The sequence below is a fragment of the Pteropus alecto genome, unplaced genomic scaffold (genome assembly GCF_000325575.1).
Source record: "Pteropus alecto unplaced genomic scaffold, ASM32557v1 scaffold395, whole genome shotgun sequence".
NCBI lineage: Eukaryota > Metazoa > Chordata > Mammalia > Chiroptera > Pteropodidae > Pteropus > Pteropus alecto.
Window position 1 is genome coordinate 201,892 of NW_006438643.1, and position 4,379 is coordinate 206,270.

Sequence of the window (4,379 nt, forward strand, 5' to 3'; positions counted from 1 at the left end):
GGCGGCGGGGGCAGCGCCGCGGGCCCCTCGGAGTGGCCGCAGTCCGGGTCTTGGCCTCCCATCCTTCTCCGCCGCGGTGAGTGCGACTGGCGGCCCCCAGGGGTGCGTTTGTATTCCTGTCTGCCTTGGTCCGAGGCCGGGTCTCAGTGGCCGTGTGTCTGTCCGAGCGTCTATGGGTGGGGGCACAGATGCATTTCAAAAGCTGTGGTTGTCTCTGTCCACGTGAGGCGTGTCCATGTCCGTGAGAGCAGTGAGGGGATTCTTCGGGCTGTGGCTGCTCACGTGAGGTCCATGTTTGAGGGGGGAGGCGCGGGTGAATGGGTGATGGTTCCTTGGAGGAGCGCGGGGTTTGGGAGCTTGTGTATGTTGGCGTAGGGTGTCGAACGCTACAGCTGAGGGTGACGGTGTGTGTGTGTGTGGAGGGGCGGGGGTGTTGCTAAGTGGGACTCTGGAATCTTGTGGCCCAGCTTGTCTGAAGGGTTCCATTCTCCCTGGTGCAGACACTTCTACCTCTTGCTCTCCCGTCCATCCTCTTCAAGCACCAGGAGGCCCACCAGCCAGGAAAATTTCCTCCTCTAATACTGCTCCCTGGACAGGAATCATCATTCGGAGGCTATTTCATGTAGGAAAGGACCCACCTGGTTCCCCTGCAGCTTGGGCCCTGCCTGGAGGACCCCAGGCCCCTCCTTGGTCTGGCCTCCTCCCTTCTGGACTTGGCTACAGATCCTGGGCTGCAAACCTGCAGGGACAGATGGTTGCAGGTTGGAGGGACAGGCTGCACCTAGGGAGGTCATTCTGACTGAAGGCAGGCCCCGGGCTTGTTCCTGGTGTGGGGGTCTCTCAAGTGGACACCATGAACCCAGGACTGGCCCCTGTAGGAAGATGAGATCTGGGAGGCTGGAGCAGGTAGAGCCATCTTTTTCACAGATCTGCCCCTGTGTGTCTGTCCAGCTCTCTATTGCCCATTCATCCCCTAAGCAGGGCTCCGATTTGCTGCAGAATTGGAATCAGCTGCAGGCTTGACAGGTGCCCTGCCTCTTTTGGCTTGCATACCTCCAGTGACAGAGCACTTACTACCTTTTGCTATGGGAAAGCTTTATGTTAAGTGGAGGTCTTTTTCCATGAAGCCTTGTTCACTTGTTATTGCCTTTGCTTTTGCCTCTCTCTCTCTAGTGAGAAGGAACTGCAGTGATTTAAACATGGCTCTCCTGTCACCAACATATACTAAGCACCCTCTGTGTGCCGGGTGCTGCCTCAGCCACTTAGGGGACAATGGCATTCTTGCTGAGAGACAAGCTTGAGTAGTACCCCATAGTTGGGTAGTACTTCCTGTGTTCAGAAAAAAACAGCAAAGCCATACTATTAGAGTAGAGGGTGCCCAGAGGGAGTGTCATGGGTGCCCTAAACTCAGCAAACATTTATTTTGGAAGGGAACGGAACAGGGAGGAGGCGGGGGAGACAACTGCAGCCACCCTCTAAACACACCTAGCCTTACCATAGAAATCAGCAATCAAATCCTCAAGGTAGTACAAGGTGGAATTTAAGCATGGGCACATATTACAATCTATAGAGACGTTTGGCTGGAAAGAGGAGGAAATACCTATGGCAGCAAAGAGGAGGAAATACCTAAGTCAAAAGGTAGAACCTTGGGAATCTCAGATTTGGGAAACAAGAAGACCCCCCTCTCCCCCAACTTACAAAAAGGGGATGGAGTAGGAAGTTGCCCAGAGTCTTACCTTGCATTAGTCCTTGACAGGACTAGTTCCTAGATCTTCTGAGCTTTTTAAATCTAGACATATTTTAGAGGCAGAATCAAAGATAAAGCATCATAGCTTGTATCTCAAAGGTGAAAGAAGAGGAGAAATTGAGAAAACTCCCAGGGTTCTGGCTGGTGTGGTTAGATGGATAGTGGTACCTTTTATTGAGATGAAGAATGCAGCATGAATAGTAGGTTAAGGGGAAGTGAACAGTTGTAGACTAGTCTCCATGCATCTTCCATGTAGAAATATTCAAGATACAGTTGGATATACAGGTGTGGGGATCAAGAAAGTTTTCTGCACGGGAGATAAGGCTTTGGGGTCATTAGCAAGTAGATGGTAACTGAAACCCCAAGAGACGATGAGATTTCTATAGCACAGTGTGAAAGTGAGAGAAGAGGCCCTAGAACAAAGTTCTGGGGAACCAGACATTTAAGGAATGGGCAGTGAAGCAGTAGCCAGGGAGCAAGTGGAGAACTCGCATCGAGTGATCGTGAAAGCATCATACAGCCTCTGCCCTTTCGACTCTTGTACTATTGCCCAGCTAGTCCATGTTTCTTAATTTTTCATGCTTCTGTTCCTTCACTCAGTTTTCCCATTGTACCTATCAAACTCCTATTTGTCCCTCAAGAGCCAGCTTATATATCCCTTCCTTTGGAGGCCTCTTCATTTTTCTCCACTACCTTTTGACTTAGGTATTTCCTCCTCTTTGCTGCCATAGCAGTTTGAATGTGTTAATATCATGCTACTTAACACATTGTAGTTATGTATTTCCATGTCCGTTTCGCACACTAATCTGAGAGCTTGTAGACAGGGAGTATATATCTTTTTCAGCTTTGCATCTTCAGTTCTCATTTGAAGGGCTTGGTCCAGAGTGTGCCCAAGGAAGTTTGATTGATATGTTGATCAGCTGATCAAATGGTTCATTCACCTACTCATTCTAGCAGTGGTAGGGGAGATGATACTGTGAATTCCATTACTTTCCTTTCCTGCCAATCTTATTAAAAGGATTCCTTGGCTTCGAGGACTTTACCTCTTCCTAGGCTTCATCTGTACCAAAGAAACCCCGAAGACTGTAACCTGCAGTCATTTGTCATTTTGCTGAGGTGTCAAATAATCAAATACACTTGGAGGCTAGTGGACAGGAGTGAGTCATTTTAGGAAACAAGTGAGCCTAGCTGACCTCTTGCATCCACTTTTTAACAATGCTTTGGTCATCTACCTCCACTCACAGCTGTGTAAATCTGGGACTCTCACGAGGTTGTAGGAGGAAGTCATGGGGGGAAATTAGCTTCTGTTTGAGAATTTGGAGAAACTGAAAAGCCTTGAAACACATCCTTTGCAGATGTTAAGGATCTAATGGAGTCACCACTGGCCACCTCCTTTTGCTCACGATCAACTCCCCCCTGAACCTGCTTCCTCTCCTTTAGCCCCTGGAAACCACGCTCCCTAAAGTTAATGATAGCTTCTCTTGGGCTTTAGATTATGGGACCTTTCTGCAGTGTTTTGCAATGAGATCGTTCCCTTGTCCATGAAACTTTCCTCTCCCTTGACCTTCACAATCTCCTTCTTTCCTGCTTCTGTCTCTCTGCCCACAGCTTTTCAATTTCTTTGCAGACCTTGCTTCCTGGGCCTTTACCTTAAATGTTGAGGTTCCTTGGGGCACAGTCACAGGCTCTCCTTTGTCATCTCTGGGTGATGTCATCCACTTCCATGGCTTCAGGTGCCATCTCTACACCAAAGACTCCCAAATCCTTACCTCCAGGCCAGACCTCTTTCTTAGGCTCCAGCCTGTCTTTCCAACTGCCAGCTGGACCTCTCCACTTGAATGTCCCATTCTTTCTTCTCTTACTTTTAACCAATCAGCCATCAAGTTCTATTGATTCTTCCATATGAAAGCCCCTTCTCTCAACCTCCTCTTTGCTACTACCCTAGTCAAGGCCACCATCATCTCTCTTCTGGCATATCATGGCAGTCTCTTAACTTACCACTCATGTCTCCTCGAAACTATTTTCCACACAGCAGTGAAAAATTTTCTATTGTGGCTCTATCACTCTATACTTAAACCTTTTCCACCCCCCATCCCCCCAGGTTTCCTTTGCTTTTTAGATAAAGCTTTAATCCCATAGCAGGGAAGGGTGAAGTCTAAATTTCTTAATAAGGCCAACACAACTCTGTGTGATCTAGCTCCTGCCTAGCACTCCATCTCAATTCTTAGCCCAAGCCTGTCCCAGTGTATGATTCAGTCTCCTGATGCAGAAGGCACCATGCTATCTGTAACTCTCACTCATCCTGGACCTCTCAGCTTGAATGCCACTTTCATAAGAATTCCCTTGACCTCCAACCACCAATACCTCATCCCCTAACCAACCCCAAATCTAAGTTAGGTAACTTCTGTGCTCCTGGAGCAATCTGCGCTGCCTAATCATAGCCCTCACCAAGTCGCAGTAATCCATTTATTAGATTGTGGAATCCATGAAGGCTGAGCTGCAACTATTTATCTTTTATCCGCAGGTCTAGCAGAGGTGTTGAATGAATGCTGAATGAGGAAATGAGGTGCCTTTAGAACTGAGCTATACAAGACAGGTAGAATAAGGGATACAGGGATGGCAGTAGGCAGCC

At 48.2% G+C, this 4,379-nt stretch overlaps 1 protein-coding gene across 4 annotated transcripts in view; it reads left to right on the forward strand.

Annotated features, from left to right (window-relative positions):
* Positions 1-4,379, forward strand: part of TRIM3 (tripartite motif containing 3) — a 25,803-nt gene continuing 21,424 nt past the window's right edge. For 2 of the 4 annotated variants that reach the window (XM_015592361.1, XM_006915660.3), the window contains exon 1: positions 1-76. The gene's annotated coding sequence lies outside the window, so the exon portion shown is untranslated. Of the gene's footprint in view, positions 103-611; positions 907-4,379 lie in introns of those variants that run through there. The other 2 variants (XM_015592359.2, XM_015592360.2) reach the window with 2 other exon arrangements.